Source organism: Lygodium microphyllum, chromosome 16 (genome assembly GCF_053477565.2).
Source record: "Lygodium microphyllum isolate KBCC chromosome 16, Lygodium_microphyllum_v1.1.10, whole genome shotgun sequence".
NCBI classification, from domain to species: domain Eukaryota; kingdom Viridiplantae; phylum Streptophyta; class Polypodiopsida; order Schizaeales; family Lygodiaceae; genus Lygodium; species Lygodium microphyllum.
In genome coordinates, this window is record NC_141150.1 from 11545003 (window position 1) to 11561477 (window position 16475).

The window sequence follows — 16475 nt, forward strand, 5'->3', positions numbered from 1 at the left end:
CTCATAAACTCCACGAACTATGAGATTAATCTCTGAACCATGATCCACCAATGCAACATAAGGCACCTGTTTCTCTCCAATCTTTACCATCGTCTCTGTAGTTGCCCTAGCCCAATGGCTCCGCGAAAAGTGACTACGCGGTTTCAAAACAGGCTCATCAATTTCAGCATAATGCATAGGCTGAACCCTCTTCTCTACCTGCGGAAAAACAGAAGCATTCTCAACCATAACCTCATCCTCATCCTCATCCAACTCCCCAATCAAAATTCCCTGTGTATCAGTGGTAGGCAATGCATGTCTTTTCCTCTTCAGGACCTCCTGAAACTGATCCTGAAACTCTCTTTTCGAGATGCCCAAAACCTCAGAAATAGTGAAAGTCACCTCACTGCCAAGTATCTTGTCATTAAAGATTTTCTTTATATCTATAGATGCCTCAATATCGGACATCAATCTAAACCCTGGCTGCTTTCTCTCTCTAGACTCTTGTCTCTTTTCTCTCTTTTGAGCATCTTCCATCTGTCGATCTGGCCCTGGTCTCAAAGACGGTCCTGCAGTAGGTGGAGTAACAAACTCACCCCCTCTAGTCTTTTTAGCTGCACTTGGATTTTCTTCATCCCTCTTACGCTTCTCCTCAACAAGTAAATCTGCTCCCTGTGACTTAGCCAAATAAGCATAAATAGAGTACCTGTCAACAGGCGAATCCCAACCTGTCTCTGATCTGATGCTAGAGCCTGCACTAGTCAAAACAGTTTGCTGAATTTTTCCCTTATTTGCAGTCTCCATAGCATAAGTCCATAGTGCTGACTGAGTCTCTGATCCCTTCTCAATCTGGACTCCATATGCAGAAGCATCACCTCTAGCTGTCACATAAGAAGTACACGCAGCCATGTCATCCACTAACTTCTTCATTCCACCTTTACCAAAGTTGGTAGCAAGTGGAGCTCCTGTCTCAGTCAACCAAATCTTACCATCTTGTCCCCAATATACCAAATTCTTCCTCCTTGCTTCCTGAAAAGATTCACAATCCCTGCAATGTTGATGGTCCATACTATCGCACCAAATACATCTCCGATCTCTCCTAGGTGCACTAGGAGCACTCCTAGGTGCAGTAGGAACACTAGAAGAAGTAGTAGGCGCAGTCGAAGCAAACTGCTCTTTCAATTTTCCCACCAACTCCGCTTTAACTGACTCCAGTGTCAAATCTGTTATGCCTTTGATTATGTCATCAAGAGAGGTAGGCACCGATGGAGTGGATGGTTTTGGAGCAGAAGGTGTAGGCATCGGTCGTGGAACAGGAGGAATAGGTGGAGTGGAAACAGTAGGCACTAGCAGAGGCCAAGAAACTGGCTGAGGAGGAGAAGAAATAACAGGGATAGAAGCAGGCATAGGAGCAGATGATGATGACAGTGTCATGGAGCCATTCTGTAAGCGGGTCTTCCATATCCTCCTCTTGGTCAAAGTCGAGACTGCATCCTCGGCATCCTGCCAATCTGTTTTAAGACCCATAGGCTTCGTGCGATCCTCAAGAAGCTCACCCAACTCTTCCTGAAGAGCAGGATCTGCAGCTTGCAAGAAAAACTCAACTTTTTCAACATCCAATGCTCTTTGTTCAATAGCATCAAGTTGACTATACCTCTCTTCAAATTCTTGAATCAACTCTGAAGCAACTAGACCTTTGTTTGGCATGTAGACCCACTCTCGGAATGACCGCCGAGTAGCCATACCAAAGTCCTCAAGGAAATACTCTTCTTTCAGGGCCTTCTTAAAATCTTGCCAATGTGTATTTTGAATAAAAAGATCAGTCACTTTCGCCCTTAAGGCGGGTGTGACAAGACGAAGGAAGTACTTACTCATAAGTCCAGCTGGAACTCCAAAAAACCCCATCTTGATCTCATATGTCTTCAAATATGCTGAAACATTATGGCCATCAAATAGCTTCTTCTCATTCTCAACTGCTTCAATAGCTTTAGTCACGCTGTTTGCATTCTCCTGCTCCGAATAGAGTTGCCTTTGCTGAGACAACTGTTGTTGATGCAATTGTTGCTGCTGCTGCATATACAATTGTGTCTGTTGATTTTGGAGCTGCATATATATGGACATATTCTGCAAAATCTGCTTTAGATCCTCTGTTGAAGTATTTGACGCAACAGTCATTGATGGAGCTGAAGTAGAGGACGCAGCTGGAATTGTAGAAGAGGCTGAAATAGAGGCTCAAGTATCTCCCATCCTAAAATTTCTGCGACCCTTTCACGTCGGATTCACCAAAGTTGTCAAAGGATTTGCGAAAGGAGAGTCGTGTCTACAGAAGACCTTGATAAATTTCAAGATGGAAGATCAAACAAGTGAATCATCCAATATCAGAGTTATCATCAAACTGGCCTTCAACTCTGAATCATGTAATTTCTAATAGCCACAAGGCAATTTCAGAATACATTCAACAAAGTTAATCTAAAATTCTGTTACTCAGAACATAATCAAATTTGTTATCACCCCAATATTCATGATGCTCCAAACTCGTTTTATATAATGGTTGCATTGTAAACGGTCAAGTAGCTTCCATCAATTTGTTGTGAGCTCTAGATTTTTTCACAACTATTGGGCTAAACTAAAGCTTATGCTTAATCCATAAGACTGTGGTATTTGTATCTCCAGCCTTACTATCAGTACCAAATTGGTTACTCTTACAGGAACACCAAGAACAATATCCTGATCATTGCGATTATAATGATGATTCAGTTCTGATTTATGATGATAAAGATGATTCAATTACAGAGATCTTCACCCAGTTGGAGTCTGTCCTATAGGCCTGTAAATGAATCATGAAAAATAAAAGATCCTGATTCTGTCCAATATGGAATGGGTAGTTTAGCATCTGTATACACAATGAACATATCTGGAATTGTGACACAGTAACTGTCACACTATACAACGTAGGTTGCTGAAATCCTGGTACTGTATGTAGTATGTGGGAAGAGATTTGAAAGAATGGCTTCTTTGCAATGGCTTGTAATCCACGGAAAAATAGAGGAGTCCCATTCTCAACAACTGAGTTCAGAGCTTTGAAATGAAGGGAGCAAGAGAGACCACACTACTCGACCATCTCCAGTATGGATGACGCACAGTTTTCCAGCTTTGCCAGAACAATCAGAAGTTTCCATCTCCTTCTTCAGTCATTCTTCTCGCCTTTGTCACCCCGTTCAGAGCTACATCCGTCGATGATTCATTGTAATCTCCATCGCCCCTCCAATATCGAAGAGCTCCTCAATAATTTCATTCATCAATTACTGCAGTATCCTCCGATAAACTCCAGCTCTTTCCCTCTGTTATTGCTCTTCTCAGTCGTAGCAGTGAGACTGAACCTCTGAGCTCTTCTAACCACAACGTCCGCATCGTGCTTTTTCTTTCTAAAAGCTTCTCTCCCAATGCAACAACCAGTCCGTTTTTGGGCTGCTTTCTGCCTTAGGCTGACAGAAAACTTTGATAGCGACTCGAGCCAGCCTGCTTCACTTCCAATTGCTTTAATTGCCCATAGAAACAATCCACCTTTGTTTGCTTCAAAAACCAGCGTAATCCCATGAGAGGAACTAAAGCCAACTCAGGGAATGCAACTGCATAGCTCCACTGAGTCAAATGCTCCGAAAATTGATCCTCTGCCTCAGAATCTGCATTCTCTTCTGTATAGACTTTCTTAACACCTAGCCGAGATTTTCTTTCTGAAGCTCCCTCTACTTCTGCTACCCCCCCTTCGATCCCTCTTCTTCGCCTTCACCAAAACAGAGCGTCAGTTGTCGCTTTTTCCTCATCATCCCCTGATTCACAGAAAATGTTGCTTTTCTTTTCTCCCAGCCGATAAAGCTCTTCTGACCAGAAAAGCCGCTTCTCCCATAATAGCCTCAGAAAGGCGGCCCCTTCCATGGTCTTGAATATGCCTCAACTAAATATGAAACACTAGAACTCAAGACTACCCCAACAACTGCCTTAGAAGATTCAAGATCATAGTCAATCCCCCTGTGATCGCAGTCAATTCCCCTGTTGCAAGGAATTGAATAGCAACAGAATGCGTCTTCATAAGTCTTGCACACAGTTGCAGAACAGCTTGCACTGTTGTAGCCGAATTTTGATTTCCAAGGAAATTGCATGATATAGTCATAGCATGATGCTGCTCATTTTCTGTCAAATGTATCTCTCTTCCTCATTGCATTGGGACTTTTTGAAGCAAGATTTGGCCGCCGCATACATACCATGTTCTTCTCCTTTTGAATTTCCCTCGGAACTTATTTTCCCAAAGCTTTTGCTTTTGTTGCAAAACTTTTTCATGTTCATGTCATAACTCTTTCAGTTTTTGACCTACAGCATGCCTTTTTGTTCTTTCATAAATAAGCTGCCCTTTTAAATCTTGCACCTTTCTCTGAAACTCTACTTTAGTTGGAGTGGCTTTACACCCTTTCAGTGGTATTGATACAGATCTTGAGACGTCTAACGGTGAATTTCCATGCCAAAATGTGACCTTCTCGACAAGTTCCACAAAACAGTGTGAGCCTTTGGTGCCCTTCGTTTAGTTTCCATTGCAATGATACCGAAAAGAAGTATTTTTACGGCTGAGCTAGTGACATACCAAAAAGATCCACTTATTCCATATGTAAAAGTCTCATTTGCTGACTGTAATATAGTTGAAACCCATGTCCAATGGCTGACAAGATCTGAACAGACACCCTCTAATTACATGTGATGATAAGAAGCAAGTGCCTTGACAAATGGTCCATGTTCAGCATAACCTTTTTGGTGGATTCCACATCTCGGATGCGCAGCAGTACGACAGCATTCAAAGGGTATTAAGAAACATAATTTCTTTACATGATGTAAGACCATAAAATGACCCCTTTTACTTCACTATACTTATATTTTTTAACTTATAATTAAAATATATATTTATAAATATAATCTTATAAATTTTACTAAATAAAATATCTTTTTCTTTGAGCACACGTGGTATCTTATATTTTTTTATAAGATAGATTTCTTGGAAAGTTTCCACAGCCTTTTGAAACCTACATTTCATTGAACTACTCATTTAATCTATTTTACTAATTATCATTAGCACATCTCATACGACATTATCTTGAAGAGAATTTCCTACATTTCCTTTCTAAAATTGAGCAAAATGATTGGACATGTTCACTACTTCGTTCATAATTCACCCGACATATTGATCTCTTTAGTGATCATGAGAGAGACTAACTCATAAAAAAGTAAAAACAGATTATGTACGTACACAAAAGTGACAAATGATTTCTAGATCTTCTCATTATTAAAACCACCCAAAGTAGATGAAACCAAATCATAATCAAAACATACTCATTTACAAACATAATCTCTTTCAGAGTATTCAACTATTGCTTAACTTGAATATTTTGTGCCTTTGTATTTACTAAAAAAATATTCTTAAATATTTTTCAAGTTACATGTGAATTTTTTGCATTTCTTATATATCCTAGCATAATATTATCAATGATTGCCTATAGCCAATACATCATATTTTTATCTTTTGCATTCCATTCTTTCCGTGCCTTTAATTATTATATAGTCGCTTAGCAACTCAGGCTCCTTTTCTTCACCTAAAAAAAACTCATGGAGGCCTTTTTCAATGAGCAAGTTTAACACATGAAACTGCCATGATTGGTAGATATCCTTATCCAGCTTCTCAATGATGAGGTTTTAACTATTCTCTATCATTTTCACAAAATTGATACAAAACAACAAGAAAATCTTATACAAAACCTTCTACAACAAGTACATAGCAATACACCAAGAAACCTCTTTCACTAATTGCTCAATAGTGCATGTCATCTGCAATCTCTTTGCAAATAAAACTTATTTTTGATTCCTAGCAAGCATATCAAAACTCATAGATTCGAAATCTATAACTTGTACACCCACTTTTGGTCGATACAATGAAAATTATAGTATATCTTGAAACTGCTATTTGCAACCTTGTGGATCTAAAACATGACTCAAAAGAACTTTTATTAGCCAAAAAAGTAGCGGATTATCACTAAATCCATAGAATATATAGTGCTTTTCTTGTACACCGAATCTCATAGCAATTTGAGATATTTGCTCTGACATACTTCTAGTGTCTCCACAAGCACTATCTACTAAGAGACATAGTGGAAGAGTGGAAGAGATTCTTACCCGTTGCTTGCTTTCTCAAATCCTTGCTTCTTCTCCTTCACTTTAGCCTTCAAAACTAGTCTATCTCAATCCGCTCTGATACCATGTCACACAAATCATGTGGTGGGGGGACTTGCTTGAGTTGCACCAACACACACCATACACAAAAGAGGAAGCTTACTCAAGAACACAAGAAGAGAGATGGATACCAAAATATTATTTTGTTGGTTTTTTCTTCTTCTTTTATACACAATACAATGTATAAAAATTATAGATAAGAACACAACATAAAGAAAAGTGCCCTACTAAGTCAAGCATTGCATAACTGCATACTAATCGACTATGGCACTATAACTATACTAGTTGTAGGTTGGTGCAGAAAATCAAATATAATAAGTGATAAGTCCATGGAAATGTGAGAATCATAATGATCACCAATGTGTTAAGTGTAGATGTATGGACTCATCTAATTAGGTGGTCTGTTATCAATGTCTGCATGTATTAATCTTGTTATCTCAACAAAAATAGGATTGTTGAGTGAAAAAATAGACATATTGAAGAGGTGGCTGAAGCATTGATGTTAGAAAGAAAATTGCCTCATTATTATTAGGCTAAAGTAGTAAATAGTATTGCATATATTATAAATATGTGTAATATTTCCCCAACAAAATATTAACGACTCCTGACCTCGCGCAAAAGCGGTTCAAAGTAATCTCCCGCAACAGAAAAACCTTGAGCTAAGTGCTCCATCCACGTGGATTTACAAACACCAGCCCTGCGTCGTGTATAAGAAGCCGTGGCTCAAAATCCATAGTTTACGGCGGGAATACCCCTCCAAGGGAAAAAGAATAAAGGATAATTTGCAAATTTTTTTAAAACTCCCTCTTCTTTAGTAGTTGCATGGTGAGGAGAGGGAGTATGAGTTGGAGTTGTGGAGGGGCATGGGGAGGAGGGCATGCACCCTACCACTTGTGTGGCCACCCCCCCCCCCCCACCTTCCTCTCATATAAACCCCCTCCCAAGCTTGGTGGGGGGGATTGATCGTGCTACTGCCCGCTACCTTCTGCCTGCCGCCGCCATACTGCCGTGCCACCAGGCTGCTGCCGCCGTCCCCATCGTCTTCATCATCATCATCCTCTTCATCGTCGTCATCTCCCTCATTGTCATCCTCTCCATCTCCAATCATCACTCCCTCACATGTTATCTCCCTGTCCCCAGAAGCTTGAGAAGCTTCTATTGAAGCTTCTCTAGACCTTGTTCACCTGTGCCTCCCAGATTTTTGATCGTGTTTCCCAAGGCCTATTTCCCGTGCTGGAGGGAGATCCCGGACTGATGCTAATTTCAAAATCGAAAAAGGGGGACCAAGGGAGAGTTCACTGAGTTGAAATCTACTGCGTCAATGGGTCCTAAGCAAAAGTCGAGAGGAGCGCACGTGGGAGCTTCCACCCAAAGTACGAGAGTGGACAACGCCCCGATATTGAATGCCTAGGTTGCAAAAATTAACCCCACATGGAAAGGTTGCATTAAGCATGTTTTAATTCTCGTAGGGAAGTTTAAATGCATTGGGAAATTTATATACTCATTCGATCTACAAAGATAGTTGCATGACGAGTACTTGCATTTGCTTCCATTTCCATGGTCAAGGGTAGTCGCATTTTTGAACATAGGATGCATAAATTAAAAGATAAAATTTGTGCCAAGACCGCATCCATGTTGCATCACGCAGAGGATAGGGCATATAATGCATAATGCACTTATGTAATAATTTCCTGGTTGTAAGCTAATTGTAAATGGTCATTAAGTGATGTTTGAATATAAGTTGCAATGTATGGAAAAGATTTATGAACCTTGCAAATTGCATGCAATGATAATTACATTCTAGGTTGGGTTAAATGATAAAGGAAGGATTAAATCAATGATGGACTCATGGCATTTCCTCATGCATGGAGTTCTTTTATCAAGGTTTTGATTTGGGAAAGGATGCATCTTCATTAAAATACTAAAATCTTGAATTTGATGCATAAAACGTAGGGTTTATAAGAATTAGCTCTGAATGTCAAGGAAAGGAAAGATCTATGTAGATCCTTTAGTTGCATAAAGGCAAAAAGGTCTGTGGCCTCGAAATTGCATGGAATGATACATCTCACTCATCTTGCAGTTACTTACATCTTTTAGGGGAAAGTACTTGCAAATTTAGAAGAAAGTATTTGCATCTTTAAAGGGAATATCATCTTTAATCGTGGGTCAATTAGATCAACTAAGTAATTCGCGTACAATTGAGTAGCTTACATGAAAATCATAAAGGTACGATTAGTTACATATGACGATCACCTCAATGTGCTAGGTAGGGTTAAGCTATGTTAAAATTTTGCCTAGTATCGCACTTAGGATGCCGATCTAATATTTCCAAGGTCCTACCCACATTCTCAAAATGTTAGGACTATCTAATCACCCGTGCAACAATGATCTAGGGTTCTCACCCTAAGGATAAGTTGACCAAATACTAGACCTCCGGAAGGAATTTAGGAACCCTAGGGCCAAAATGTTTATCAAGCCTAGTAGGGTTAGGGATTTGGATTGGGTCAATAGGACTCCCAATCCCTTATCTTGATCAAAGATATTCTTGATCAAGAAAGACTATACGAAGAAATATATAATCCCACTAGTCAGATAATGACACCTATCTCATGCTAGAAGCTGCTACGTCGTATGCTCTTGCATCTAAATCACAAAATAGAACCCCTACACCTTAGACCAAGTTTGGCGAGTTCTAATTACAAGTCTAATTTTCTAGAAGATGAGTAGTCATCTTGCTACTTCACTCTCCCTTGGGACTGATTTGCCAAGCTAGGGGAGTTACGCATTGCCAAGAAAGCAATTGACCAAACCAAGTTAGGGCGACGAGGTTGCCCAGGATTTATTGTCTACAATTTAAGGAAACCTAAGGTAGAGACAATTTGGGTCAACAGGGTATTAACCCTAATCCAAGGAAAAAGGATAAACAAGCAACTTAGCTTAGGAAACCCTTGGGGATCTTGCCAAGTCGCGATTGATCCAGGATCGAATGCTGGAAGCATTTGGGAAGAAGGAATCACACCTTAGCAGTTGGCCGTACAAATGACCACTGGAATGTTCTTGATTGTATACTTAGGTGCACTGTTTGTACTTCTTCGCTCAAGGAACTAATTCAAGAAAAACAACTAATGCTTCACGTTAAAAGCTTGGAGGGAGAGGCAGTATCAGTTACCTCCAACTGTCTACCTTACCCTATTCCAAGGGGGTTGTTAGCCGCACCGGGTACATGGACCGAACCCACCACGAGAGGTCCCTTCGTGGGTGCTACTTGGAGCAGGAGGATGCTTGGATGCCAGGGGAGGCTCTGGCCATAAATTCCTGGCCGATGTGACTCGAGATGGGATCTCGAGGCTCGCATACTAGTCAACAGACGGAACTTGGAATAGCGATCCCTGAGGATTGCTGGAACAGCCTTCGAGTTGGATATTTGATGTATTTCCACAGACTATGGTAAATAAAGATAAAATGTTAAAAATGAACTTTCTTGACATTGTTTTTCTGTGTCAGTGCTAAGTTACATGAAGGAACTATTAATTAATTGGCTAATTAAGGAAGCTGTTTTTGCTTGTCAAACTAAATGTGGTAGGTAATTAGATAACTAAGAAACCCGAGAAAAGTGCGGTGGACGAGACTTTGGGTCCATCCTACCGAAGGGTGGTCCCAGTCGGCTGAAAACGTTTTTCAAAAATAATTGACAACGAGGTAACAATGACCTAGAATCTATAGAGCTAGTATAATATTTCTGCTAAAAAATATTACGTGCACATGTGAGTCTCATGCAATGACAATGCCGGCATTGAAAATACGGATGGTGTGAGTGTACACGACGTATCATGATTCGCAGAAACTCGACCAAAGTAAAAGAAACCGCATATCTTCATGTGAACCTCCTCTTGGGAGGAGGTCAAGAGGAAATTGATTCATTTATGGCAAAAAAAAGTTAAATTATCCCTTCTTTCCCCCAGCCGAAGGCCGTGCTGGAGGAGAGGGAGTAAGGCATTGATGATTAAGCTTACGATGTGGGGGGATAGGCCATGTATCAGGCCACGTGGGGGGGGGGGGAGGTCCCCCTCCCTTCACCTATAAAAAACCCTGTGGGAGGGGAGTAAGGAAAAAAAAGGGGGCCATAACGCTGCAGGCCGAGAGAGAGAGAGAGGGCTTGAAAAAAAGAAAGGAGGAAATTTGAGGAGGAGTCGTGGGCCTGATAGTCGTGAAGAGGGAGGAAGGATGACTCTAGAAGCCGTCGTATTGCAGTGCTAGGAGGAAGTAGTGAAGCCGCCACCTAAAGTTGGATGTCGCCGCTGCCATCATTCTGCCACCTGCCCGCCAACAAGCGACGTTTAGAATCGTCTCCTCTTCCTCCACGTGGATTTCTGTGGGCCCCAAAAGCTTCCAAGAAGCTTCTTGGAAGCTTCTAAGGGGGCTCTCTAAGCCCCCTTTCTCATTACAATTTTCACCCAAGTCCATTTAAGACCCCTTCTCGTGGGGTTCCACCCAAGTCCCTTAAAGTTCACCTTACTCCGGAAATCAAACCCTTTTCCCCCCTTGGTTTCCCCAAAAGACACCATAGCCAGGTTTTTCAAAGCCCTCCCCTTAGCATTTCCACAAAGCCCTTTCCGTGGATTTCCCACACACAAGTTCTTTTAAAGCCCTTCCTGTGGACTTTCATAAGCCCTTCCCAAGGGGTCTTTATAACCCCCGGAATTTAAGCACCCTTTCCCCCCTTGCATACTACAAAGCTATTTTTCTCCTTTCCGTGGATTCCCACACTAGCTGGTTTTAAGCCCCTGAATTGCCTTAAGTCCACTTTATCCCTCGGGTTTCTTTTAAAGCCCTTTTCGTGGACTCACATAAAGCCATATTAGCTGGGTTTTAACCCCTTTCCCATTTCAACTCCCACAAGCCATTTTACCCCGAGGTTTTTCTTAAGCCCCCTTTCCGTGAAGATCAATTGTATTCGCGGAACTTCTACGAAAAGAAGGGGAGTTCATAAGTTCCCATTTCCAAAGCCCAAATTCCGCAAGAAGGTGCATCAGTCAAGGAAGTTGAATCTCAAAAGGAATTACACGTGCGAGGGAGACGGGTCAAGATCATAAGTCTACGGGCAAAATAGGGTACGGCCCTAGCCCAAGGACATAAGGAATTAACAAATAAACCCTTGGGGATCTTGCCAAGTCGCAATTGATCCTGGATCGAATGCTGGATGCATTCGGAAAGTGGATTCACTCCTTAGCAGTTGGCCAAAACAAACGATCACTGGAATTGATTGTGCTTGTAACAGTTTAGAAAGCATTGTTTGTATTGTTTCCTCAAGGAGCTAAAGGATGAAAAGATATTTGATGCTTTAGGTTGAAGGCCTGAAGGGAGAGGCAGCTTCAGTTACCCCCGACTGTCTGCCTGATCCTAACCAAGGGGGTTGTTAACTGTGCCGGGAAGGTGGACGGAACCCGTCATGTGAGGTCTCTTTCTTGAGTGCTACTTGGAGCAGGAGGACGCTTGGGTGCCAGGGGGCTCTTGCTATAAATCCCTCGCCTTCTGGGCCATGCACAAGAGGACAACGTGACTCGAGATTGAATCTCGAGGCCCGCATACTAGTCTACGGGCGGAATCTTAGATTAGTAATCCTTGTGGATTGCTGGATAGCCTTCGGGCAGATTATGGATAAGCCTACGAGCTAGACTTTTTAAATGTATTCCAAAGATAAATATGATAACCTCTTGACAAGGAACTTGTTTGACACTGTTTTTCTATGTCAAGTGCTAAGATTAGGCGAAGAAACTAGTGCTGCCTAACGGACTAAGTAAGGAAGCTGCTTGATGCATGTCCAACTAAATGTGGTAGGTAATTAGATAACTTAAAGAACTTGAGGAAAGTGAGGTGGATGTGGCCATAGGTCCGTCCTACAGATGGGTGGTCCCAGTTGGCCGGGAACTTTTCTCAATCATAATGGACAACAAGAAGATCGTTTCAAAGGAAATGAATAGCAAGGGCGCTGACCTAGAGCCTAGGTTATGATAATCTTGGTTTACACTGTTTTAGGGGAACGGAATGGGACTATGCATTAGGCAGAGAGGTCCAGCCTTGTATCCCTCTCATTTTCCATTCTCCTTGAACCAAGTGCAGCGTGAATTTGCTTCGGCCCTGGCGTTTTTGCGTAAAGTAGTTTGCTTGGGATCTAATGCTAGTTGCCGTTTAGGAAATGACCATTAGGGAAAACCCTAATTCAAGTTGGTCCTAAGTGGAAACGGCCAAAATACTTCCGCTACGTGGCAGACGCGGGAAGTCCTAGATCGCAAACCTTGTAACATTCCACGGGAGTGCCAGGTGGAACCTTCTAGATCTTCTTTCCGATGGACTGCTAAGACATCGTGTCTTGAAAGGGACAGGTGGACACGTTACAGTTGGTACCAGAGCGAACCAACGAAGGATTTGTTTTTAAGAAATCTTAATAAGAAGAAGTAAAGCAAATGTTGCTGTTCCGAACGTTTTCTTACTTTCAATGCTGTCTTGCAGAATTATAAAGCATGGAACAAGTTCTTAGTGTTTCGAGTCATGTTTATAACCGTGATGCATTCCCCGGATTATCGACAAAGGGTTGAGATGATGAACATCCTAGATTGTATCTATAATCCATCGCCTTTGTACGTGGAACGAAGATGGACAGGTGACTGAGGAATCTACTATATAGTTGCCCACCGGTTTGCATACCTTCAAACCAACCTAAATAGAATCAAGTGGTTGGAAGATCTGAAGATCGTGAAGCTATTCATTTTTGTGGAGGCTCACGTAAACTCAACTTTACATATTCAAGGTCGGAGGGTTGAGTTGAACTCATATGTATATGAGGAAGTGACCCGTGTAATCCCCGCCGACAGGATCAAGGTGTTGGGGCACTATGAGAAGAATGGGTTCCAAAGGAAAGGATACCCTAATCTTCCAATGACTTACCAATTCCTGAAGATCCATGACCCAAAACCATACTATTATCCAGTTCCCGTAGATAAATGTAATACAACATTATTCTCTCCAAACTAAATGTAACAGTTGCTCTATCATCTCAGAAAATGTTGTACTCCGAAAGGGCTAGACCCATATAAATGGAATAAGACTTCTTTTTATCAATGTCTGTTTTGTCTATGAGAATTGATAAAAAGTTAAGTGGCTAGATTACTTGGTTGATAGCTAAAATGGAGATGAAATATAAATCATAATGATTAACGAGTAATAACATTAAGAAACCTTTATCCACGCACAACCCCAAGTACAGATTCCCAGTTCGCCTCCTACATCAACACCTGCCGTAATCCAAGAGAAGAAGTTTCTTCTCAAGCATATTAAGCCGCCTAAATTTGACAGGAAAGGCAGGTCTGTCCAAGCGGATGCTGAAATTTGGATAGAGTCTATGGAGGATTACTTTGAAGCCGGTGGTACTGCACCCACCAACCAGGCTATGCTCGCCAAGCTGAAGCTCACCGGCGAAGCCAGGCTTTGGTAGAAGCAATGGTGCAGAGATCAAGGGATCCCAAAAGGATCCGTTACCTGGGAGAAGCTGAAGAAAGCTGTGCAAGAAAGGTACTTACCACCTGCGTATCACATGCAGAAAATGAATGAGTTCTACGAGCTGAAACAACTAGGACTCACTCTTGACGCATACTACTCTAAATTTGTCTCACTTCTTAAGTATGCGCCACAGATGGACATGACACAGCAGGTGTCAAAATTTTGTGCTGGTTTAAATCCATCAATGAACACCCATCTCAAATCTATGCACCCATCAGATCTACACGACGCACTCATTTGAGCCGCACCTATAATTCAAGAGGTGCAGGCTAGGCCAAGAGGTAACAAAACTTAATCTTATAATGACCCGAACAGAGGAGCATATAGGCCTCAAATGAAGAGAGTTCAAGGTCAGAATCGGGGACACAGATAGAAAATAAGGACTAATAATATCAACAACTTTGTCCCTACTCAAGGCAATGGCCGAAACCTCCGTTGTTTCCACTGCAACGAGCCTAGTCATTTCAAGAGGCAATGTCCCAAGCTTGGAGGAGGACATCGCCAAGTGCCTTTCCAAGGAACTGGCTGTGGCCAGGGAGCCGCTACCCGAGGTAGAGGAAGAACCGCCTGTGTTGCCAATAGGGAAATGTGCAAAGAAGAAGATCCGACCATGGAAGCAGAGTTTGAAAGGGTGACAGTCCATGCCACTCTTCACAAGAAAGGGCCGAATCACCAGTTTTCGGTGATTCAGACACCGTCAAACTATCAAGGTAAAGGTTTCAAGACCTTGATTGATTGTGGTAGCACAGATTCCTTTATCTCACCAGCTTGTGCAAGAAGATTAGGAATAGCCACAGTAGAAGCACCTACCTTGCTTGTGGAATTAGCAAATGGTCGTGAGGTCACTTGTACCAGGAAAACTGCTAAGGTGGAATTCTTTCTGGGAGGAAATGTTGAGATATCGAGCTCCACTCGTGATACGCCAGGGTGACCGTTGTGTATTTATGTCACCGACTTGTCAGTTGCAGATGCGGTTGGTACACCGCCCCTGAATAATAGCTACATGATAGCTATCCTTATCTACTCTAGTTCGTGGCTCAGTTAGTATGCCACCTTAGTTAGTTGAGTTTGGTTTTGAGACCCATATCTAGGGTTCTTCTATTTTCTTTGTACTAGAGTTTTTTTGGCTTACACAAAACTAAGAAGAGGAAAACTGTTTTCAGCCTCCATCCTTGTGTGTCTTCCCCCATTGTGCAAGCAAGAAAGCTTCAAGCGAGACTCCTTCCTTCTCTCCCACAATCTTGACATGGTATCAGAGCCTTGTTCGTGGTAAGGAGCTCAAGAAAGCAAGCCAAGCTCGCGGTGTTCTGGTAAGAGGAGCAGTGTTGCTTTCATTTTCTGATTTGGGAGCAGATCTCTGCAGGTAGCACAGTCGGAAAGTGCAGGAGTGCATTGTCTCAGGTTGAGACGCCCTTCGCGGTGAAGCAAGAGGGCAGTATATGCTACGGGAGAGAGCTTTAGCTCGAGGCGACCCTGTTTTTTTGATTTGAGGCCATTTCAAGGCCTGTTTTGGAGCCGGAAGTTTTCTGCACGCACTCAGGAAAAGGCCCTGTTTTATGCTGTGCGACCACTGTTCTACAGGTCGGTGAATAGCTACTGTGAAAATTGCATTGTATGCTTGTGCGCAGAGACATTGGGAGTTACAGAATCATCCCTGTTGCCTGTTGATGCAAAATCGTCACTAGGAAGTGACTTTGTGGTCAAATACCACTTTCGCCAGTTTTGCAGATTTGCCCTTGTGAGGGTGAAGCAGAGTTTTTTTGCAGTGACAGAATTTTTTGCACTCTTCTGTAATGGCATCTGATTCTCTTTCACAGATTGTCACTGAAAAGCTTGACAAGAACAACTTCCAAGCATGGAAGTTTAGAATGACGAATTTCCTTATGGGAAAAGGATATTGGGAATTTGTTGCAGGAAATGAAGAAGAACCAGTTCTTCCTGATGTTCCCAATCAACAGCAAATGCAGGCATTCAAAGCATGGCATGAGAGAGCCAGGAAAGTTATGTACTGGCTGTCTATCAGCATTTCAGACTCGATGATTGTGCATATTCAGGATGCAAGTACGCCAAAGGAGGCATGGGATACTCTGTCAAAGATGTATAGCACAAATACGCAAGCCAGGAAAATGCAGCTCAAGCAAGAGTTGCACAATGTGCAAAGAGAAAATATGAGCATCAACGACTACCATATGAAGGTGAAGAAGATTGCAGATGCACTTGCTTCCATTGGGTCACCAGTGGAAGATGATGATTTAGTTTCTGTGACCTTGAATGGTCTAGGAAAGGATTATGCACAGTTTCGAACATCCATTTCAGTTCGTGAAAGATTTCCTGATTTTGAGGAGTTGATTGCTCTTCTAATTTCTGAGGAACAGAGAAATGGTGGTGCATCTTCTTCAGGAGGAACTTCAAAAGAAGCTGTCTTCTACTCAAATGCTGGAAGAGGTAGAGGCAGAGGTAGAGGAGGCCGATTTGGAGGCCGTGGTAGAAATCAGAATATGCAGCAAACTCAAGAAAACCAGTCCTATGGAGGAGGACGTGGTAACTCTAGAGGCAGGGGGAGCCAAAGAGGTCGTGGTGGATGGCAAAGAGGTCAAAATGCAAACAGTAATGTTGAATGCTACTACTGTGGTAAAATGGGTCATATGGCTAAAGACTACTATAAAAAG